The 25205-nt window shown below is 39.9% G+C and overlaps 1 protein-coding gene across 5 annotated transcripts in view; it reads left to right on the plus strand.

Annotated features, from left to right (window-relative positions):
- Positions 1-25205, plus strand: part of ZNF710 (zinc finger protein 710) — an 83134-nt gene that overhangs the window by 32357 nt on the left and 25572 nt on the right. Inside the window, exon 1 of one of the 5 annotated variants that reach the window (XM_074295169.1) lies at positions 24241-24809. The exons of the other annotated variants lie outside the window; for them this stretch is intronic. The gene's annotated coding sequence lies outside the window, so the exon portion shown is untranslated. Of the gene's footprint in view, positions 1-24240; positions 24810-25205 lie in introns of those variants that run through there. 5 annotated transcript variants of the gene reach the window in all.

The raw sequence follows: 25205 nt of genomic DNA on the forward strand, positions 1-25205 counted from the left end.
CAGAGTTGTCTTAATTTGCATTTCTCTAAGTCACTAATGATTTAGGACATATTCTCATATGACTAGAAATGGCTTTAACTACTTCATATGAAAATTGCTCATATCTTTTGACCATTTATTCTTAAATTTGTATTCTCGAATTCTTAAATTTGAGACAGTTCTATATATATTTTTAAAATGAGGCCTTTATCAGAAACACTGGTTACAAAACTTTTTCCCCCAGCTTTCTGCTTCCCTTCTCATCTCGGCTGCATTGGTTTTTTAATTTAATTTAATCAAAATTATCCATTTTGCATTTCATAATGTTCTCTAATTCTTCTTTTCTCATAAACTCTTCCCTTCACAGATCTGAGAGGTAGATTACCCCTTGTTCTCCTAATTTGCTTATATCCAAATCATGAACTCATTTTGACTTTATCCTGGTATAAAATATTAGATGTTGGTTAGGGCCTCATTTCTGCCATAATATTTTCTAGTTTTCCAAGTAATTTTATGTCAAATAGTGAGTTTTGAGTCTTTGGTTTTACTAAACAGTCTATTACTGTAATTATTGACCTATTCCACTCATTCACTACTCTATTTCTTACCCAGTACCCATTTGTGTTTTCCTCCCTCCTTTGCCATTTCTTCACTCGTTTTACAAATGAGGACCTGAGGCCCAGGGTCACACAGTTAATGTCTGGGGCTAGATTTGGACTTGTGAAAATGAATCTTCCTGGCTCCGGGCCCAGCACGCTATCCACCGCTATCCACCGTTTGCCGCCTCGTTTCCCAGAAGATGCTTCCATTTTAATGAGCGTGACCACAGGTATATCCACAAGACACATAGAGCAGATAAAAGGTAACATTATAGGAGAAAGGGCAGGGCTTGGGGGGAAGATGGAGAGAGGAGGCCTCCTGAAGCAGCCACCTTTGAGCCAAAGGTTGAAGGAAGGCAGATTGTGAGGGAGCGTGAGCGGGTGCGCCTCGGGCAGACATGATTCACACTTCAGGGGGAGAATTCTGGATGGGATGAGGAGAGACCTGAAGCAAGACCAACTGGGAGATGGCAGGGGTGCAGAAGAGAGCTGTGATCAGTGGCTACACAGGCTGGCGGCTAGGTGAGCTAAGAGAGAACCTCAGACTAGAGGTGAAGTGGAGTTAACAAATGGGCGTTAGGCGGGGTGAGGGAAGAATGAAGGAGCCGAACAGTCAGTGAGGAGTGAGTAGGAAAGGAAACAGGATCTAAAGTTGGAATCATCAGAATAAGGGCCAAATAAATATAGAAATGCAGAATATTGATTTTAACCTTAGAGAACGCCTAGGCTAACTTTTTTTGGTGGGGAGGTGAAAATTTAAATTCAGGTCTTCCTAACTCCAGGGCTGATGATGCTCTATCCACCAAACCACCTAGCTGTTTTACAGAGAAACTGAGAGGCTGGGACTGATTTGCAAAATGCTTTAAATGCATATTTCAGTTAATTTTCTCTCTCTTTTTGATTAAAGCTGTTTATTTTTGAAACATATGCAGAGATAATTTTCAACATTCACCTTTGCAAAACCTTGTGTTCCAATTTTTTCCTTCCCTTCCCCCCAGTCCCTTTCCTAGACGGCAAGTAATCCAATATGTTAACATGGGCAATTCTATACATAGTTTCACAATTATGGTGCACAAGAAAAATCAAATCAAAAAGGAAAAAAATGAGAAAGAAAACAAAATGCAAATAAACAATAATAAAAAGTACTATGAAATAGAAATAATATGAAAATGCTGTATTGTGATCCACACTCAGTCCCCACAGTCCTCTCTCTGGGTGCAGATGGGTCTCTCCAATCCAAGTTTATTGGAATTGGTCTGATTTACCTCATTGTTGAAAAGAGCCGAATTGATAATCACATAATCTTGTTGCCATGTACAATGTTCTTTTGGTTCTACTCACTTCACTTAGCATCAATTCATCTAAGTCTCTCCAGCCTCTCTGAAATCATCCTGCTGATCGTTTCTTATAGAAGAATAGTCCATAACATTCATATACCATTCCATGTATATATTTTGAAAAATAAAAAGCTTTAATTAAAAAAAAATTTATAGACCATAACTTATTCAGCCATTCTCCAATGATAGGCAGCCATTCAGTTTCCAGTTTTTAGCCACTACAAAAAGGGCTGCTACAATCAGTTAGTTAATTCTTACAACAATCCTGGGAGATGAGTATTAATGCTACCACAGGAAAACTTTGGCAGGCAGCTTTTGAACCCCCATCAGTTCTCAGATTCTTGGCTCCCCTTTTTATTAAGTAACTCTGTGATTTACTCCATTGGCCTCATTAGGGTCTTTATCTCCTTGCCAAGTCCCAGTGGTCAGACCTTGGCTACATGGAGCCACCTGGGCCGATGGCAGAGGGGAAGGAGAGATAGACTAAGTTTTGTGATGGAGTACACATCTAACACCTCCATTCCAATCCCTGTCCCTTTCTTCTTTAGCCCATCCTCTGAGCCCTAGTCATACACACACCCCTTCTGTGCTTTGCGCCTCCCCTAATCTTGCGGCACAAAAGGACATGGGTCAGGTATTCATAGGGGATTGGGTCAGAGTATTCTGACCTCAGGAACTGCTGGGTTTTTTTCTTTTTGTGCATTTTCTTTTCTTTTTTGGGGGTTGGGGTGGGGTGGAGGGAGGGTAACCAGTGAGGAATGATTGATGCATGGATTCTTTTATCTTGCTAAAATGGTCCTAGGAGAGAAACATTCAAGCACCCTTGCTTTGTGCTGAGCACTCTGTTCTGCACCTGGCAAGTTTTCCTGCAAATATAACTGATGAGATGATGAGTGGCAGCTACCTGAATTCTTCCTGGAAGGAAAATGCATTGTGCAACTAAGGAAACTTCATGAAGCTAACATGTAAAATAATATCTCATCTGTCTGGCATTGGGAGGAAATGAGGTGTCTACATGAAGTGGATTTTCCAGATAATTAATCTTTAGTTTTAAAACTTTTTTTTTTTTTTTTAAATTTTGACTTCTTAATTTTTTTGGGGGGGAGGGGAAGTTTTAATTTTAGAAAAAAATAGGAATCTTTCTAAAATATATATAATTTCTTATTCTTATAAAGAAGCTATTCTCTGTATAATTTAACCAGAGATTCTTAACCTTCTTTGTATGGATCCCTTTGTCTGAGAATTCTGTGAATTCTTTCTCAGAACAATATTTTAAATACATAAAATAAAATAGGTGACTACAAGAGAAAACCAACTATTGTATATTAAGATAGTTACTTTTAAAAATAAAAACAGAACATCAATTTTAGGTCAAGAAACTTGGTTAACTTTCTTTGACTGAGGGTCATTCTAAACATTGGTTATTTATCCTGTGCAGTGATAACTTTGGGGCTTTCAGGATCTGTTGAGGGGTGGAGATCTGTTTGCCCCTGTTGAAAGCGCCCCAGACTGCTGTGCTTTTTGAGTTCTTGAGTCAGCCTGTCATTTATCACTTCTTAGAGCTGCCATTTTACAGACTCTGCTCTCATCTGCCTCTGGCCCTCCCAAGTTGCAAGCTCCTAACTGTTGTGGACTGAGATCAGATGGGCAAATTTACTAGAATTGTGGGCACAAGAGAATGAGTAGGCCCCAGCTGAAGGATCATGGGGCTTTCTTATAAAGAAAGCCATGGCTTTAGTCTATGTACTTTGTAGCGAGTGCATTGACTATTTTTTCCTTATTTCCTGTTTTTCAGCTCAGATTGCTAGATAAAGAGCCTCTGGATAATTGAGGCCCTATTTTAATATGTACAAATGCAATAGAAACTGGTAGGGAAGAGTGTGAAATAGAATTTTTTTAAGTTTTGTTAGAGGCAGGAGGAAGTGTAGCTATGGTACAGAACAGCTGATAAATGCACTCTTTACCTATGGGACCCATAACTGGGCCATATACATCATCAATCACTGATTAGTGATTACCTGATATGCAGAAAGATGGCTCCCAAGCTCAGGGCTCAATGGAAGGCCATACTGAGGATTGAGTAAGGCTTATTGCTATATTTTGAGTGATGTGGGTGGCAGGGGAATGACTTTAAGTTGTAGCTGCAAATCTCCTGGGGAGGTGGCTCTCTGGTGCATTAGATTTTTGTCAGAGAAACATGCCAGTATCTAGTTTTTCCCTTAGTACTTTTCTACTAACCTATTTTTTTTCTAATTGGATTATTGAAATTCTGTTCCTTTTTGAGGAGCTTTCTCCTGTCAAATATTTGTAAGGCTACTACTTCCTTCTCTTTCTTTGCTGAATTTCTCCAAGGAGCATTCTTAGCTTTGATTTCATTTTTGTTGTCTTTAGAGCAGTGATTTCCAGCTTTAGTTTTGTGATGTTTATGATTTCTTCATTTGTCACAGAGTACAGTGAAATTCTGCAAAGATTTTCAAAACAAAATTAATATTCACTTATTTTAATTAAAAATAAATATTTTGGGGAAGGGGAATAACTGGATAATTAAATAATGGCAAGATATCAAGACCCTAGAAAATGTGGGAAATAAGTTTTTTGGCTGCTTGTTTGACCACGTTTTAGCAAAATTCATCTTCCTCTCTCCACCTTTTCCTTCTTTTACTTTCATTCCTTACCCAACATTCTTGGTTAGCTTAGTGGACCTTCTGGGTGATTTTCATTTTATCAATATCTTTTTTCCAGGTAAGCATAACAAAGACTGAATTCTTTTTTTTTTTTTTTTTTTTTTTTCCCTTCCTCAAGAGCTCCATCTGTTCACTTTTTTTGGTCCCCTTTTGGCAGACTTTACAGGGCAGTCCAGTCCAATTAGTCAAAAGGGCAAGGAGACATTTTATCTAAAGACCAAATTTTAAATATGACAGTGAAAGAGTGAGCTCCTGGCAAAATCATGAGAGTACTGGTTTGCAAATCAGATTCAATCTCAGGAGCGTAGACAAGTTATTTTACCTTTCTGGGTCTCATTTGCAAAATTAGGGGTTAGATGAGATGGTATCTTGCAATTCCTGCTGGTTGTAACCTGGTACTGCAGTTAACTCTTGTTATGACATTGTCTCTACGGTTAGGAAGAGGAAGAAAGAGGGTTGGTTTGGCAAATATGAGTGAAACTAGACAAGGGACAGTCATGGCTAGAGAGGGATAGACCAATTAGCTGTAAAATTCCCCTACAAAGTGGAAATATAAAGCCTGTGGCTTAGGAAACGTGACTCTTGCTGAGTAATACAAGACAGGAGATAGAGCAGAAGAAAAAGGAAGAAAAGCTAATGGTATTTTGGTAGGCTTCAGTCAGAAAAGGCAAATAAAATAGTTTACATCCAAATTGTTCAGCTAAATGACTACTGATTCGCTACCATGTTTTTTTTTTTTTTTCCTTCTAGCCATTGATATTCTAAGATATTCTGAAGTGCTTTTCTAAGGCCACATTTCTTCTAAGGCACATTTTCGTTTCAGAACAACAAACACTGACTTAAGGGCCTATATTGTCCAAGGTAACTGCTGGGCACTAGAGTACAAAGATTAAAAATTAAGTAGCCTTTGTCTTCAAGGAGCTTCCAGTTCTACTAAAACATATATAATAATTTTTGCAAGAGTACCAAATGGTATGTTCTATCCATTTGCTGTCAGAATCTAGAATGTCTTTTTATCGTCAATCAGAAAAAAGAATACCAATTCTGGGATTAGCATCTGATGAAGAGAACTTCCTCACCTTGGTCAAGGAAAGTGTAAATGGCCAGCCTGAGCACTGAGTCTTGATCACAGCTATCATTCTGGTGACTCAGACCCCTGTCTTTTCTAAAACTTTTGTTCTAAACCTGTTTCATTTCCCTTCAGAAGAGTACTTTAATTGGTGAACCCACAAAATGGAGTTTGAACATTTAAACAGTAAAAACTCATACTGTGAAGTTGCAAAATACCCCTCAAATTATTTGGATATTACCAGTGGCTTTTTCTCCAGCAAACAAATTTGTGCTGGGATCATTAAAGATCTAAAAACTGCCAGGAATAGGGGTAGTGTATCAGCTCTGAAATGATGCAGAGTGACTACCTAGATAATGGCTGAGATGGAAGAAAAGTCTACCTAGTTTTCATTTGGAAGCTTCCATTAAATTTAAAGCAGGGATCCTAGTGTGAAGTTAACATATATTCAGTGTTCTTGTGTTGAAGCATTTTAAAGAAGCAGCTTGGATGTTTTGTTTCTCCAGCCTAACTGAATTTATTTTCTGCAGTTTTAGGAATTAACTCCTTTTTTCTTGCCCTCTTCTCTCTTACGCTCCCTCTCTCTCTTTCTCTCCCTCTCATTCTCTCTCTCTCAAAAAAGAGGAAAATGAAAAAAGAAGAAAGGATTTGCATTGTAGTTGTGATTGGCACATTCTGTGAATGAGAGGTCATTTCGTGGGGCTGTCTCTTTTCAGGCTTTTTTTTTTTTTTTTTTTTTTCATGAACACTGTATTCAAGCGGGAAACATTCTTTCTTTTCAAAGCTTCTCTGTCCGTCTCTTTTTCTCCAATCCACCCTCCCCTCCCTTTTATTTTTTCTTCCCTTTTCTTTACTTTTGCTGTTCTGGCTTTCACCACCCCCTTGGGGCTCGCTCTCCTTCTCCCTCTTACTCATTCTTTTCTTTCCTTCTTACTCTATTCAGTTCCTTTTTTCTTTTTTCTTTTTCCTTTTTGAATAGCTCCTCTATTTTCAGAGAAGAGGGAGTGTAGAGGAGAAAAGTCATTTCATTTCAGGGAGGAATAATTTGAAAATTCTTATTTTTCTCTTTGTTTCATTTATCTGCAAAAATCATTATTCAGCAAAGATTTTTTTTTTCTCTTTTGAGAGAAGTTGTTTAGAAAGGAAGTCAGACAAACAACAGGTGCTTGGTGTCTAGTTGGCTTCATGTTTCAAACAAGATACACAAAATCAATCATTCCAGAATTGTTTACTAATAGACAAGACTCCTCAAACAGGACTCAGTTGGTTTTGGGAACTTACCTCTCTTCCAACTCTAAATAAAGTTGCTTGACTTTATGATTGAGTTCAAATATGAAGATATTTATTTGAAACAAATACTTTATCCTCCTTTCATTCTCTGTACAATACCTTATTTCAGCATCCTTTAAGCAGAACAGGTTTAGTAAAAAGCAGTGAGAAAATGAAGGGACTGAGAGCAAAAGAGGATATTTGACTGACATGGGTAATGAGGATGTCCTCTTGCAAATTTCACACATTGGAGAGCTCTCTGTAATGGTGTTTCTTGGCTGGGCCTACAACCCTGGGAAAATTGGCAATTATCTGATTTAATTCAAGCTGTATAGACAGCCAGAATGGATATTGCAGGCCAAATAAAATTCCCCTTTGAGGCCTGAATTGTCTAAATAGGTTGTCTTTATTTGTTATAATAACCAGCTGATTGCTTATGCCATGAAGTTATACAACCGGTGTGACTTGGATGTTTGGTTTAGGAGAAAGAGAGCTAGACCAGTAGCCAGCTAGAAGACCTGAGTTTGAATATAGACTCTGACCATAAATAAGTCAAATCTCTCTGAACCTTAGCTTCCTCTTCTGTAAAATGGACTTCATAATACCTCATTATTTAGCATTAGGTTGTGAAAGCTTATAAACCTTCAAGTACCATATAAAAGTGAGTTATAATTTTTGGGAAGAAAGGACCTAGTCATGTCAACTGAGGTCTGTACCTTTTGAAAAGCATAGTTTTCTCTTAAAGTAGGGGCTCCTAACCTGCGATCTGTGAACTTTGTTGTTAATGCTTTTTATACAACTATTTCAATAGTATTGATTTCCTTTGTAATCCTATGTGTTTTAAAACAATCTTCTAAGAAGGGATTTATCCAAAGGCTTCTCAGACATGGAGGGAGAATAAAGGCAGAACGAATGAGTCTGCAAGCAAAAGGCATATCATTAATTATCATGAAAATAGATTACATGTCCAGCTAGGCCTTCTTACTGTTCCTCATCACAGTGTCCAGTGTTCCTATATCTGGCATGTGCTCCGTGCTTACTCTCTAAAATTTACAGTGCTAAATGAATGCAAACTGGTAGTATTTTTCAGTTTCTTTTTTTGAAGGCAAGGAATGACTTTTTAAAAAAAATTATTATTATCCTATTTCCACTGGGGCATAAAGCCGAGGACCCTACAGAGATATTCTCTTCTTTACACCATCATCTCCTGGTTCTCCTACCTATCTGACTGCTCGTCTCTGTCTCTTTTGTTGCATTCTCTTCCAAGATCACACCCATGCTTACCCGTGTCTCTTGAGGTTCTGTCCTGGGTCCTGGGTCTTCTTCTATACTATTGGAGATCGCATCACTTCTGTAGATTTAGTTATTTAGCTCTACTGAAGCTAATGATTTGCCCCAAACTCTCTGCAGTCTCCTATCTCCAGCTGTCTTCCAGACATCTTGAAGTGGATGTCCAGTGGTTATTTTAGTATGTCCGGAACAGAATTCACTATTTTCTCCCTTCAGCCCTCCCTCACTCTTGCCTTCCCTATGACTATAGAAGGCAATACTATCCTCTCAGCCCCTCAGACCCAGAACTTAGGGTCATCCTGGATTCCTCACCGTCTCTCGCCTCAACTACCCCCACATCCAGACTGTTGCCAAGGCCTGCTGATCTCAGTCTTGCAGTGTTTCTCAGATGCACCCCCTTCTCTTGGACATTGGCAGTATTCTAATTCAGGCCCTTATCACCTCTCTGGGTAGTAATTGCTGGTTAGGTTTCCTACTTCTGGTCTCTGTCCATTCTAATTCATCCTCCATTCAGCACCCCTCCCCCCAAAGTGATTTTCCTTAAGCATAAGTCCAGTCACGGCAAACTCATCTCACCCCCAGAACTCCAGTGGCTCCTTTTGCTTCCAGGATCAAATATTAAATACTCTGTTTAGCATTCAAGTCCTGCATAGCCTAGCCCCTTCCTACTTTTCTCCCCAAACCATATTCCTCAATCCAGTGACCCTGGCCTCCTGGCTTTTCCATGAATAAGAAAAACACTCCATCTCACAGCTCTTTCTCTGGCTCTCCCCGAGCTGAGAATGCTCTTCCTCCTCCACTCCTACTACTAACATCTCTGTTTCCATTTAAGACCCAGTTAAAATCTCATCTTGAAGAAGCCTTCTCCATCCTCTCTTAATTCGTATCTTCCTTCACAATGATTTGTGTATCCCATATATAGTTTGCTTTGTATATTTTTATTTGCATAATGGCTCCTTTATTAGACTTTAAGCTCCTTGAGGGCAAGGGACTATCTTTTGCCTCTTTTTGTATCCCTAAGACTTATCGAAGTGCACATGGTAGACACTTGAATGTTTATTGATTGTTTGATTAGTACTTGTTAGAATTAGTGAGAAAGACTAATCAGCAACCTGTTATATCTCTTAGCAATATCTGCTATCCATTTTAGTCATGCTAGTCAATCAAACATCAAAGCATAGAACTTTAGAATTTAAAAGTACCTGGAGATCACTGGGACACAGACAGAGAGATGGAAGAGACCTTAGTCAAGTCAACAAATATTTATTAAGCACCTACTAAGTAATAAGGCAGCTTATAAAGGCCCTTATAAAGGTAATTTAGTATAGCACCCACCTCATTGTATAATTGAGTAAATTGGGACCCAGAGAGGTCAAATAGTTTCAATGTGTTCTCATGGTCACATATGTAATAAATGAGGTCTTTGACCCCCCATCCAGGTTAGGGCTGTCTCCACTGCACCAGGTCATCCAATCCAACTTTTTATTTCATTCAGGAATTTCTTTCAATAAGAGTCCCTGATCGTCATGTTTAATCTCAATTGATTATCTCATAACAGGAACACCACTCTCTTATAAGGCAGCATTATTAGCCAATGTTTTCTAGAAGGCTTTTTCAGTGAGCCAAATTCTATTCTCCTCTGATTTCCATTTATTGGTTCTAATAATGCTTTCTGCAATCAGTAACAAGCATTTTTCAATCAATGTTGCTTTCTGAAGCAACACAATAAATCTATTACTTCTTTTATATGATAGCCCTTTAGATTTTGAAGATTGCTATTGTTTCCCCTTAGTCTTCCCTTCCCCAAAGGGAAAAACATTCCCAATTCCTTGAAAAGTTCCTCATGTCACAAGGTTTCTATTCCCTCATCATTTTTTTTCCTACTCCTCTCTGAATATGCTATGGCTTATCAGCATCTATTGAAATGTGTCACCAGGAACAATCATTGTGACAGCTAATGACATTCTGTGTGAAATAGCAGATCCAAAGCCGGCATTGGTGGCAGAAAGCCCTGGGTTCCCATGCTGACTGCTGCTTACTCAGACAAGAAGTGTCACCTTGGGCAAGCCACTCAGAGTCTAAATCTTCTCCTATAGGTGGTGCTTTAAAAAGTTCTTCACCAATGTTCTCTCATTGACTGTTCCCTTAGAATGCAGATGCCCCTGAAAGGGCCTGATAAATTGGACCTGCCCCCAAACATGGAGCTCTTCTTGCCATTCTGCAAGGCTGCACATATTTAGCTTTTTCTCCCCTGAAGATTATCCTTTGGTTCTAGCCTTCTCTTATTTCTTTCATCCTCAATAACTCTATTTTAACTGTTCATATGAACAACTATTCTTCCTTATCATGTAGTGGGGGGGAAAGGACAAGATTTGGAAATACTTGCACAAGAATACCTGTTTGAGTATCTCATTTTACCTTTGAGAGCCTGTTTCTTCATATGTGCAGCTCCAAGGGTCAGCTAGGTGGCGCTGAATTCAGGAGGACCCTTAACGCTTCCTAGCTATGTGACCCTGGGCAGGTCACTTAACCCCAGCCTCAAAATAAATAAACAAACAAACAAATAAATAAATAAGTGCAGCTCCAAAACTTTTGATCCAGTGAGCACAGACTATGAACAAGTAAGGCGAATCATAAGTACAATCTCATATCGCTCACTTACTTGGCACAGTTTTAAACCTCCAAATAGTCATCCCTTTTAGGTGTTCCATGCTGTCACCCTCCTTTTCTAAAGAGCATGGCCAGTGAATAATTCTTTGTCTTCCTGTAGCATTGTTTGGACAGAAAAACCGATTGGAATAAGAAAATAGGGCATTGGGTATAGTTCCGAATAGAGAATTTACACTTGGTCTTGGCCCTGGGTTGTACAGAAAGTAGCATTTGCAGTAGCTTTCTCCGGAGCCAAGGGTAGAGGGGTCAGTCCAGTGAAGGCAGGAAGGGCCAAATGGCCTGTATGAAATGGGAGGAAATGAGTAAAATCCCAACTTCTACAGGAAACCTCCCCCCAATCCCTTTTAATTGTAGAGCTTTCCCCCGTAGATAATTTCCCATTTATCCTCTATGTAGTTTGCTTTGTATATATTTGCTTACGTGTTGTCTACCCCATTAGCCTATAAGCTCCTTGACAGGGACTGTCTTTTGCCTCTTTTTATGTCACCAGTACTTAGCACAGTACCTAGCACATAGCAGACATTTAATAAATATTTATTAATTAAAATGACAGATGGATTAAGAGGTTGTTATCAGAAATAAGAACATCAAATTAAGAGTTTTTGGAAATGGAGCCTAGAGCCTAGTAAATGATGGACTGGGGTTATGGCAGTGCTGGTGGGTAACTGATATTATTTAGGAGAATGAAGTAAAAAAGACAGAGGTGTCTAGAGAGTCATCAATATAAGTTTATTGTGTACTGATATTGAGTCATTAAGGATGATGTCTGGAGACATGGTAGAGAAGGAAAAATGTGATCTGTGTGCTAAAATTATCCTTGGAGGATAGAAATAGGTTTTTGAAAATGGTCAGCATTCATTCATTTCACAAATATCTATTGGGTGCCCACTAAGTTCAAAGTGAAAATGGTAATAAAGATGGATGTCATGGACTTCTAATTGGAAAAAAGCCTGGGATTTAATAAGATGGGTAGAAGATTGCCCCCTCCCCTTTTATTCTGGATCAGGTCTGATCAAATAAGGTAATGTGTATAAAGTGCTTTGAAAATCTTGAAGTGCTTTATAAATATGCAGATTATTATATGCAGATTATTATTACTATTATTAATTGTTCAGACTGGTCTGGTGGTTCAGGCTCTGTTGGGACTGAAACAAGACACTCTGAGACCATTTAATTCTCATAGACCATTTCACACTTTACACTGAGGTGAATTTACTGAATGATAGCATAGGAAAGATATTCAGCAGAGATACAGCATTGATTCGGTTGGTTACAGGTTTCTTCATCTTTATACAGAGATGCACCTGTCTCAAAAAAACATCATGATATCCATTAAGGCTGAGGAGTTACAATTCTTCCCAAATTGCATTTTTTTTAATGCCTTTGGGACCTAGAAAACTACTTTTAACAGTTGAAGTCTGATTCCATTAGCCTAATCTAGTCTCAAGAATAATTTTGTTACCTTTTTGGAGAAGAACTAATCTAACCTATGATGCAGAGTTGTACATGTGGTAAAACCAGTCTATTCTACCTGGAGTTACTATAGTCTCCTTTGTGAGTCTGGATAAACAAGGCAAGGCCTTCTTGAGAAAACAACAGATGAAAAAATTTGTCTGGGCTGATCCAGGTTTTCATTAAGGAGGGGACAGAATAGAGGTGATAAATAGGTCAGCAGCCAAAAAAGAATTTCCTCACAGTGGGATAGGGTTTTGACAAGCCACTGAGGAAAAGTGGGGTGAATGGGTATTGTTCCAGGAGAAAAGGGATGAGATTGGATGGGTATATAATGATTCAAATGGAAGATGTGGTTAGAGCTTTAGAGGGGCAGTAGAGGACAGGGGCGAGAGAAACAGTGACAGATTATGGGAGTCTTTTTTCACACAGACTACAGAAGAACCCGTGGGAAGAAATTACCAACCTTCATACATAACCTGTCTGGTAGAAACAGTTGACATTATTTCTGGTAATGGTTTTCTCATGGTAGTCCACTATATGTGGACACTTATGGAGGATGGTTACACTGGCTTTTCTGGGAATTGCAGATCTCCTACAGTATCTCTTCATGAGATCTTTATCTCTTAACCTGTTTGTCCAAGAGCAAACGTGATGGTGAGGATGGATCGTGAGGGAAGGAGAGTAGCAGATTTTGGTGTTATGACTTTGCTATGTTGTATCTTTAGATGTTGCTTTAAAAAACCTAAATTTAAGATAGGGTGATAAGAGAAATGGATCTCCATTTACCTACTCCTGAGTCTGACAGCCCAAATACCCCCTAAAAAAACAACAAAAAAACTGGAAAGGGCCCTAGAGGCCAGCAAATTCAAAAAGCTACTTTTTGTGGACATACTGAAAATTCAAAAGGTATCCTGGCAGGATTTAGCTAGCTCAGCTTGTCAAGTTTTTCTAGTTTTCAGAAGAATATCTCCTTGTACCTCATTAATGTGACAGAACAACAACTGAAGATCGAACTGTCCCCAAAGTTTAAGGAGCCATCAGGCCCCAATTATTGCTTGGGTCACGTATACCTTCCACAGGAGACTCAGAATCACAGAATCCAGATGTCAAAGTTGGAGGAGGCTTCTCCGTCTGATTCTTGAATGTCCTCTGCAGCATCCCCGGCCAAGAACTGACAGATGGAAAGTTTTGTGAGGGAGCTGTGTAGTCCCCTCCCCTAACTGACTTGGTGCATCTCAGAAATGGTGGTGTGACTTTCTTAGGCTTGGGAAATACTTAAAATTAGGCCTGAAGCTGCAATGACAGGAACATTCAATAACTTGTCTCCAAATTTCAAAATGGGGGAGGGGGGAAGCATTGTGAATGCTGCCATTGTTGGAGATTCAATTGAACTGGTCCCTGGCCTGTAGGTTGTTGGGGTCACCTCAAAAGAAACTGAGATTGGAAGTATGAAATCCAAAGCTAAGCAAGAACTGTGAGAAGCAAAAGTAGAGCTGAGAAATTAGTGATCAACCAAGAAATCAAGAATAGATCTGAGGCCAGAGGCCAAGTATACAAGGGGGTTCAAGGGCAGAGGATATTATACAATTGGACTGTTCATCTATGGGGTCCAGACTGAAGTTTAGAGAGGGGTCAGGGAGGAGTGGAACAAGAATACAGATTCCTGGGTTTGGAATGAGAGGTCCTGAATTCTATTGTTACTCCCTGTGGGACTTTGGCAGGCCACTTAACCTCTCTGAACCTTTATGTCTTCATCCATAAAACAAAGAAATTAGAATCGACTTATGAGGTCCTTTCTGACTTAAATCTGTGAGCCTAGGAAGTGGAGGGTGAGAATGTGAGAAGCTCAGATATAGTAAGATACACCAACTTGTATAACTGGCACCAACCCGTAGTTTTGGTCTGGATGCAACGCCATAGGATTTGGATGTGTGAGCAGCCCTTAGGATGTCTAACCATGTTCTGTCCAGTGCTGCACCCAAGGTGGAGAGCTCCTTCCGAGGTCATCTGCTGTCTGCGGGGCCGCAGACTCTGTAGCCAATGCAGTAGGGTCAGTTAGCTCCATCCAGCACTTCCTCCTAAGGCCTTTCTCCTGGGAGAGGCTCATAAGGAAGCAGCTTTCTGCATTCTTCGGATCTGTAATCCTGAATCCAAAAAGTGCAGTCCTTGGGATTACAGAGCATCAGCATCCTTACCTCCCTACTCCATTGATTCGCTAGCTGCCCAGGAAGCATCTTTGCTAAATAGTGCTGGGTTTTTCAGAAGGAAGAAAAAAAAAAAAAAGATTTCTCTATGTAAAAGGAGCCCATAACTGGGCCTCGCTTCCCCTTCATACCCTAGGCAAAATCCAAGAAGGTTGTTCCATGCTTCCATACCCCCACAAATAGCCCTTTTGTGGCTTCATTATTTTTGTAAGGCCCTTTGATGTCTATGATTATAACTTGATGTTGCCCTTGTTGGTGATGAGTAAGGTGGATCCACCCCTGAACCCTATCCCTTCTTGTACCATGTCAACCACTCAAAGCACCAGCTCCTTCTTCGAGCTTATCAGGGGTTCTTGCCCTTTACCCAGGACTTTCAACTACTTTCCAAACTTTGGTGATCAGTGAAACCCAGCTGAAGGCAAGTACTTCCTAAGTGTTCTTCTGCTTGGGTTCTGCCAAGTTCTCCCTTCAACAGTTTTATCAGTCTCCTCCCCAGGGAGGCGAACCTCCTCTCCTTTTTCCCTCTCTTCCCCCATAGTCCCAGCAATGCTTTGCTCTTAGGAATTATTGTGAGCTCTATGGGCCTCCAGGGGAAGAAGCCTAAGCTTAAGAGTGTGCTTAAACATGGATATCAATTTACTTTTCTCTAGGGGGAAAGGGGGGAGGCTTCTCTTCATGTTGCTGGAGACATTTCTTTTGGACTTTGTAATAATGTTTTCCTCACATTAGCCAACAAACTTAATTTGAGGGGTTTTTGGTTTGAAGTTCTGTGTAAGGAACCTGAAGAATAAACAACAGCAAGTTAATTTTTGTGTCTGTTTGCCCTCTGGGTATACTGGTAAGAGGCAGCAAAACATACTGGATGGAGAATTAGCCTCCAAGCCGGGGATAATCTGGATGCAAGTCCCTTCTTTGACATATACTAGCTATATGATCTTGGGCAAGTCACTTAACTCTCTCAATGTTCTGGAAAACTTCCTAGGCCTAGAGATTGTGCCAACCTGCCTTGGCAGACGGAATTTCCTTATCCAAGAGCCCCCTATAATGAATGTGTAGTCCTTATTCCCATAGGACTAAGATAAAGCATTTAGGCTATGTTTACATGAACAGTTAGTTTGGGGTGGATGGTGGTGGTACAGAGCAGCAGGTCCTTTATTAGTGAAGAGTCTGTGATAGCTGATTGAACAAATTACAGGTGTTTATCTGATATTAAAGACACCAAAACTAGGAAAAAAATAGGATCTCTTCTTCCAGTTAGGAGACTTCAGCTGTTGATTGGTTGGGGAGGAGATTCTTTGTTTGTTTTTAAGCTATAAAGATGGATTTTGAAATTTGAGAGGAGACACTATTCCAGTTTCCAGAAACTAGTGCCAACAGGAACACTGGGTGTGGGCTGGTTAATCATGTGAGACTCATGGAGAAGCAGGTGTGACTGGAAAGCCAGGAAGGCCCAGTACCAAGGGAAGTACTCTGGCTTTTACCAGGTTTTGGCAGGAGGCCTAGGTGCTAAAGGGTGTGGAATGCTGTAACTAGGGCAGTCCAGGCAGAGCAGCATACAGAAGAGGGGCACAGATCACAAAGGCTTGGATCAAGTACCCCAATAGCTGTACCATTTCTTAGGTCCAGACCTATAGTCTTCTCTGCAAGTTTTTATTTCTTAATAGTTGTACTTTAGCACCTGAACTTGTTAGTTTTCTTCTTAAATGTTAAAAAGTAATTCATACCTTTTTGACAGCTGTATAGTAAACAATATTTCTTCAGTGAGCTGCTCGTCATTTATCTTTAGGAGCAATAAGTAATTCCTTATTTGAGCCTTTGAGCCAAAAGGCCATAGAATTTAGAGTTGGAAGGAGCCTCAGAAACTGTCTCATGCAATCGTTATCCAAATCTTGAATCCTCTATTTAATACTGGTGAATAAAATGCAATATAGAATTGGATAGGGACTGGTGTAGAAAATCCCCATCGAGACACTCTACCAATGCAAAATCATCATTTTTCTGCATCTAATAGTCCTATCATATGAATTTGATGAAGTACCAGTGGCACTTCTATATTGAAATTAAAAACAAAAAAATTTTAGGGTAGCACAAGTGATCTGTACTTGTTATATGCATATCCTTACCACTTATCTACTCTTTAACCCTGCAATCTGGGTTCCTTCTTCAGTATATCAAAAGTTCACTTGTAAACATTTTTAATTAAAAATGGGCTTTTAATGATCAATTCTAATGTTTTTCTCAGTCCTTATTGCTTAAATCTTCTTCCTGAATTTTTTGAATCCCTGAATATGGCCATACCCTTCCCTCCCTCTTCTTTTTTTTTTTTTTTTTTAATATCCTACCTTGAGATAAGAGTTATAGGGTGAATAAAAGTCTAGACTTAGGCATAAACATTTGTGTTCAAATCTTATCCCAGACTTACAAGCTGTGTGACTCTGCACAAGTCATTTAACTTCTCAAGGGCTTCAGTTTCCTTGTCTATAAAATGAAGGGGATAGATTCAAAGACCAATAAGGTCCCATTACTATCTTATTTAATCTTTTTTTTTCCCCCCATAATTGATCATCACATATTCTTGCTGTTATTGTGTACAATGTGCTCCTGGCTCTGTTTCGTTCAGCATCTATTCATGTAAATCTTTCCAGGCCTTTCTAAAATCAGCTTGTTCATCATTTTTTATATATAATATTCAATTATCTTCATGTACCACAACTTGTTCAGCCATTCCCCAGTTGATCGACAACTACTCATTTTCCAATTCTTTGCTACCACAAAAAAAGTTGCTACATACATTTTTGCACATATAGATAGATCCCCTTTCCTCCTTTATGATCTCTTTGGGATATAAACTCAGTACAAACATGCTGGATCAAAAGGTATGCACAATTTTATAGCCTTTTGGGCATAGTTCCAAATTGTTCTCCAGAATGGTTGGAACATTTTACAATTCGACCAATAATGCAGTAGTTTCCCTATTTCCCCACATTCCTTTCAACATTTATCATTTTGTTTTCCTGTCATTTTAGCCAACCTGACAGTAATGAGAGGGTACCTCAGAGTTGTCTTAATTTATATTTCTCTAATCAATAGTGATGTAGAGCATTTTTTCATATAACTATAGATGGCTTTAATTTCATCATCTGAAAATCATCATATTCAATCTTAACCTTGCTGAAATTAAAATCATCACCATTGCCTCAAAAGCAGGTCTGCCTCTTGGCCTCCAGTTGGTTCTGGTCTTCCCTCTTGGTTTTTTTTTTTTTTTTTTTTCCCCACTTTCTACAATGGAGAAAGAAAGGGAGAAATGGATTGCAAAAGAACAGCAGAATGAATATTTCTGTTACCACAATTTTCCCAGTCATTCAACAGAATATGGTGGAAATGCACTGAATTTGAATCACAGGATCCTGGAGTCTAATTCTAGCTTTCTACTCCATAAGACCTTAAAAAAGTCACTTAACTAATGCCCTGGGTTTCAGATTCCTCAACTACACAATGAGAAGGTTGGACTAGACCAGAGCTTCTTAAGCTTCTACTTGTGACCACTTTTTGCCCAAGAAATTTTTATTTGAGCCTGACTATATAGCTAAATAAAATAGGTGTACAAATCAAGCATTTTCATAATTTTGAGACCCACACATTTGGTTATGCAATTTCCCACATAGGCCTTGATTCACGATTTAAGAAGCTTTGGACTGGATCACCTCCAAGGTCCTTTTTAGCTCCAGACCTATAATCTGGCCTTAAGAAGTTAAGTTCTCCTTCCTCTCCTTCTCCTATATCCAAGTCACTAACTGCCATATTCTTTCAAGTCTTCCTTCCGATGCACCTCTACTATTTATTTTTCCCTTTCTCCATTCACTGTTGAAGAAGAAGGGGAAAAAAAAAACCAAAAAACACTAGAGACGACTAGAACCAAATTCAGACTGGTCCTTATTATTTCCTGACAATAGCTTTCTTAACCACCTTCCTTCTAATCTGTCCCATACATTGCTGTCACATTGACCTGCCTAAAAACTCACTGATGGTATCACCAGAAAAAAACAAAACTAAAAATCCAGAAACAAAAATAGATATTGCTTAACGTCTATGGGACAAAGTTCAGCCTCTTAAGCTTGACCTTAAGGGTTCTCTACCTGTCTACCTGTCCAGCCTGATGTTCATCCCTCACACAAGGAACCTCTGCCTCCTTAGTCTAGTCTATTTACTTTGCCCCAGATGTGACTGACAGAGCTCGGCATCCACACCTTCCCCATACAAAGAACGCTTCTTACCTACTTTCGATCTAAGCGCCCCCAAAATCCCGCCTTCTTTCCAGAGACTTGTGGTGGTATTCCAGCACACAGGGCTCGCTCTTAGACCTCCCGTAATGTTACTCGGACTCCAAGAATGGGAAGGGACCACCGAAGCCCCAGAAGGCCGGAGCTCCCTGCCGGAGAAGCCCTTCTCTGCTGAAAGGTGTCCAGGGAGAGGGAATCCACTTCTGGCAGAGACGCTCTATGGTGGGATAGCTTTTGTTTCTGGGGAAGTTTCTGCTTCACCTTGACCCTACATCTGCCTTGCTGCCATTGCCACAGGTTGTTCCTAATTCTGCCCTTTGGGCCCAGGCAGACTGCACATTACTTCATCTCCTATAATCTGATCTGGCGTATTTCATTTTCCCAGTTCATCACCTCACATCACCTCTCCATGCCTTTGTGAAGGCTGCATCTTACCCCCACACCCAGGCCGGGAGTGTTCATCTTCCAATGGCTGCTGCTCAGGATCCGAGGTTTGTTTCTCCTCATTGTGGAAGGACTGTTAGTCGCTAGTCCCCGGTCATCGTCCCTCGCCAGATCCTTTACGTTCATTTTATAAAAGTCTTGTATTTAAATATTTGGAAACGGTGCTGTTTTCTCCCGGTGGAATGGCTCATATCCCTTGAGGACAGGAATCAAATGAAGGGGTTTTTTTTAAGGATGGAGAAGAACCGAACATGTTTCTGGGCAGCCTGGAAGGAGCCATTGGGTAAGGAGAGAGTGAAGAGGGGGGTGAAGGGGGAGGGTGGGGTACGAGCACTTGGTGGAGATAGGATAGGACCAAGGACACACAGCGAGGCTGGCCTTGGCAAGCAGAAGGGCCACCTGTCCTAGAGACTGGAACAAGGAAGGGTAGAATGGGAAATTATCCATAGGGATCTGAGAGAGCTCTAGAGAGTGATCTCCGTTTTCTTAGTAAAGGTAAGGTCTTCTGTGCAGATGAAAGGGGCAGGGATGGAACAGAAGGGGATTTGGGGGAAAGGGAAGTTTGGGAACTGCTGCTGTGTGGAGATGAGCAGGAAGGAGAAAAGGCTTTTTCTGTGCAGCAGTGAGAGCCCAGGTGTCCTGGTGCAAAGAACTCTGGCTTGGAAGCCTTGAGATTAAACCCCGTCTTACATTCTTATGGAGCTCTTTTATGGTGGGCAATCACACAGTCGCAGCCTTTCTTTCCTCATCTGTAAAATTATGGGGTTGGACTCTGGCTTCTAAAGGCCTTTCCAGCTCTCAATCTGGAAGCTTTTTTGATTTTAAACAACATAAATTTGTAGTGGACCCACTTGACACGATTATATGATTTTCTCCAGTAATATGTAAATAGGAGCAGGGATGATGGATAGTAAGGGGAATCCATAGTTGTGATTTGGCAAAAAATAAGCCGCAACAAAACAAGTAGACAAGAGATCCAAGGCCAAGGAGAACACATATAGTTACCTTGGTGAACCCTAGGTTATAAAGGAAGGATGTGAATGATAGAGAAGTGAAGGGTCAGGGGCGAGTCTAAAGGTCATGAGGATAAAGACAAGGAATATAAAAGGGAAAGATGGAAGACTGGAAAGTTGTAATCAGGGAGAGAAATTTCAGAATTGGGGACCATGGAAATAGCAGTTATGAATGATGCTGAGATCTAAAGTGCTACTCTCCGTATGGGTTAAGAAAAGTTCATGGGAATTGAGGAAGTTGAATTGAGAGTTCAGGATGTTCTAGGGGATACAAGTATAGATTGCACCTTTGAGAGAGAACAGTTAGCACTGTGGACCTGCTCACTCATTCTAATACTCATTTGTCCTAATATCATTTCATCATGTCTTGCATTGCAAACTTTTCACCTGGGCATAATATCTTTCCAGATAGATTACAAGCTCTTCAAGGGCAGAGAATGCTGTCTTCCGTGGCTTTATATTCTAGTGAGCGCTGATGCAATGGAATGTGGCGAGGAAGGAGCAGATACAGTTGCTCTATAGCCATAAGTAGATGTTTTTAATGTTTGTGTATACGTTAGAGAGAAAATAGAGCCAATACTGAACACCAGCTTTCTTTACCCTTGCCTCCTTTCCTAACCCACTAGGAACTCCATTAGGAGCTAAATTATTTTTAAAGACTTGCCTCACTACTCTCCTGGAAAAATCATTACTTTGAGTGAGTGATTTAAAAAGAAATAGTCTTTATTTTATTAAGATCCTATCTCACAATATGTGTGAGGATAGGTGGGATAAAGTATGAGTAATGTCCAGTATTTATATAGAATTTTATTTTTTAACTCTGAGAACTTATGCTCTCAGGCTCAAAATATTGGCACCATCTTTGATAGGTCATTCTTCATCCACCACATAGAATCAGTCCCCAAATTCTGTAGTCTTTCTTTTGAAATGCTTTTCAATTCTCATAATACTTTTACCACCTCATACCACTTAAATCATACTGCCTGACCCCAGGCTCCTTTCTTTATCCTTCCTGCACATGCTACCTGTCTAATGTTCCCAAAACCCCTGAATATCCACCCTATTTGCATATTTCCACTAGTATGGCAAATCCCTTCTCATCACCTCCTTCTGTTTTTTATCTTTTCCTAAAGTATTTGGATAACTGTATTTCAGTAGTTTCCTTTGTAATTCTATGTTTCTACTTTATGCATTTAAAAAAATATGATTTGGAGAAGGGATCCAAAAGCTTCTCCTGACTCAAAGGGTTGCATATGGCAGAATAGTGAAGAATTTCTGGCTATTCCTAACCATTTGCTTCTTCACAAAGTTCTCCTATTCTTTCCCCCACCTGGGATTCCTTCAGTTTATCCACATCACATCCTCATCCTTTAAGTCCTTCCCGGTGGCTCTACCCCTCATTAATGTATCCCTATTCTGAATTCATAGCTTTTGCCATACAAATTAGACATAGCTTTGTATGATTATTTGATTTATTTATTTATTTTTATTTCCCGAGTTAAATGAGAAGTTCCTTGAGAGCAAGTATTATATATAAGATTTGTTTTGCATCTTCCTCTTGATAGACTGTGAGCTACTTGAAGACAGGGCCTGGTTCATCGTTGTCTTTTTGTTTTTAGCATCACCTGGTATTGTGGCTTGTGACAAGTGCTGCTGGGTGCATAGTAATCACTCAATAAATATTTCTTGATTGATGGAAAAGCTCTTATGGACATCTGCCTTATCGGCATATTTACACCTGTACTTCAAATCCTTCTTCATCCCCTTCTTCTGTTTTTCATCTTTTCCTTCCCCAAAGTGTTTCAGAACTGCTTAGCAAGCACTTTGTGTGGGATTCATATCCTGTAAGGGAGAAGTCCTCTCTTTGTTGGCTCAGCAGTCCCTCATGTTAGAACTTGCTGAGCTCAGGAAGTTTGGTTTTGCTAACTGCACATAAAATGGAAGTCCTAACAACACAAACCAACTCTTGGAGCCCCTCAAACTCAAGTGGGCTCTCATAGAACCGTTGTCTCCATAAGGCCAGTTTCATCACCATGCTTTGAATAGACATTACAGATGTCATGTTGCATTACCCTTTGATTGCAACTAAAGAGAGAGATGGGGAAGGAGGAGGACAGAGGATGGCAGGGAATTTGCCAACTGGATGTTTCACTGTTTGGATTATGGAGAAATGGGTTTTCTGTATGAAGTAGATCCCAAGCAAACACAACCCATACAATCAGTCATAGACTTGTAGGCCTAGCTCCATTGTAGCATGAAGAATGTCAGCAAAGGGATATGAGAAGGAGGATCAAGCACATCAATTGTTGTAAGAGTTTTAAAATAATTTTTACCATAATTTGCTATATTATCTCCTATTTGTACAATTGCTCTTTAAATATTGATAATTACAAGCAGATAGAATTTCCATGAAAATTTAAAAATTTTCATCCTACCCTTGAAGGTATTCCTAAATTCAGATACTTCTTTAACCTCTCCCTTCTGTGGCAGAATACAGCAACAGCCACCTTGGGACTTTCTACAGATTTCCACTATGTGGTTATATCACCTAGTTAAGGGACAGGTCCTCCTGAACTTATGAGCAAAAGGAGAGAGTTGAAGTGTGGTGTTGGGTAGTAAAAGGAGAAACTTTCCTACCTTATTCTTTCTTCTTGACTATTTACATTTGCCAGTTGTCGATTCCTTGCATCCATACAAAAACTAAGATGTCTCTTGCTCTATAGGATGTGGTCAGAAGAGAGGTTGAACTCTGATTCAGACAAGGATTGTTCAGAAGCCAGGACAAAATCCTGTAAGTCTATGTCCCAGCATCATCTGTGTGGCCAGTAACCTGCTCTGGCTGATGCCTTCAGTGGTAATGAATGAGTTTTGGTGACATTCCCCTTGTTCTCTAGAGCCAGGAACTAAGGTTAAATCAGACCAAACGGTCTCCTTTTTTGGAATTTTTTTTTTCCTGAAGACTTTGATAACATTGTCCATCTGCAGCTCTTTTCTTTGTCACTTTGGTGCCTTCAACATAATCTTTGTTTATTTTTAATTGCAATTCATTGTGGTTAAGGAGCTTTGTTTCTCCTGAAATTTCTGATCACACTAGATTAAAAACAGAAATCTGGAAAACAGTGAAGAGGTAGAGCCTTACCTGGCACTTTGGGGTGAGAGTTACTGCCTCTTTCAGTAAGAGAGAGGGAAAATTTCTGGGAACCCTAAAATCTTGGTATAATCCCTTTACCTACAAAAGTTAGGGAAACAGGGAAAGGTCTGGGTTTGTTTCCTTTTTCCAAAAGAAGTTTGGGGTAATGGGAAAAAAGAACAGAGTTTTTAAGGATGAAGTCTCCCCAGCTTCCTCTTTTATAGTGTTGTGATTATTGGGTGGTTTTGTTTGTTTCATGTTCATAATCTGGGATTTGTGAATTTGTTTTTAAAAATATTTTGATAGCTATTTCAATACAATTGGTTTAAATCAATGTCTTTCATTCTGGGTATTTGAATACATTATCCTGAGAAAGAATTCATAGTGTTTTCTACATTGCCAATGGGGCCCATGACATACAAAAAGGTTAAGTACCTTTCATCTAGGGCAAAATGGGAATATCGAGCACAATAAAAAGAACTCGTGTATACAGCATAAGATTTCGGACTTTCCTGGACAAACCAGAGAATTCCTGCCAAGTGAAATATTGGTTCCTATGTTCCCAGAATAAGCCATCAAGCATTTATACAGGAATTTGACTCCCTTGTGATATGGGTGGCCTAAGGTTTTCAGAGAACCCTTCACTCCCTGGTCACTGAATGAGATAAAACCCCCTGGGACTACCTCCAAAGGAGGACTGGAACCATTAAGTCCTTTCCTCCTAGAAATTTTGCACCAGTCCCTTTTCAGTTTCTTTTTTTTTTTTTTTTTTTTTTTTTTTTTTTTTTTTTAGGTGGGGAGTAAAGAAACTTTCATTCTGACAGGCAGGAGGTCCAGACTGGAAAATGGAAACAGTAGATTCATCCCCTTCCTTGTAACATCAGTAGGGAGCCTGAACCTTAGAGGTGACCTGCAGAAAGGACTGGCATTGAACTGAAGGAATTGTGTCTAATGAAATAGATTTTTTTTTTTTAAGCAAAAGACAAATAAATGTAGCCCCAAGATGGCAAGAGAACATTGGAGGAGATGAAAGGAAAGAAAAAGGGAGTGAGAGAGCCTAAAAGCAAAGGGAGAAAGAGAGGTTTGGAATATACATAGAGATGAGGAGATAGATGAAAGAGAAAAGAGAAAGATAAGAGAGAAAAGAGAGAGAAACACAGGACAGATCCACAGAGCAGAGAGAGTGTTGCCAGGGAAACAAAGAATGAGAGAGAGGAGAAATAGAGTGGGGAAAAAATGGAAAGTGCTGAAGGCTGGGGGTAGGGAGGAGAGAAGGAGGAGGAGGCGTCTATGAGAGTGGGATCCGAATTTGAGGACTGGGTGCTTCAGGAAAAGAGTGAGCAGAAAAACTATGAATTCTAAATTAGAAGCAAGGAAAAGTAGAAGGTGAGTAAAACTCACAGCAGCCATCCTGGAATACGATCCCCCCATTCCTTTCCATCGCTTTCCCCCTCCCCCAAGCCAAACAAACAAACAAACAAAAAACAGATACCTTTGGGATTCTTAACTTGTAGGATCAGGGAACAAAGATAAATTTACAAGCGTGAGATGCCACCCCTCCCCCAGGAAGCCCCTCCCCCACTCGGAGAACACTAACTCGGGGTCTTCAGTTTAGCCACTTGAGAAGTGTAGGTGAGTTTTACCTAAAGATCCGTGAGTGAATAACTCACATCAGTACTATTTTAAAGAGTGTAAAGCACTTAGCATACATTTGAGTCCACCCCGTGAGATAGTCCATCAGTAAGCAGGTTTATTGGGCACCTAGTGGGTGCCCGCTTTGTG

The sequence above is a fragment of the Sminthopsis crassicaudata genome, chromosome 2, assembly GCF_048593235.1.
Source record: "Sminthopsis crassicaudata isolate SCR6 chromosome 2, ASM4859323v1, whole genome shotgun sequence".
NCBI classification, from domain to species: domain Eukaryota; kingdom Metazoa; phylum Chordata; class Mammalia; order Dasyuromorphia; family Dasyuridae; genus Sminthopsis; species Sminthopsis crassicaudata.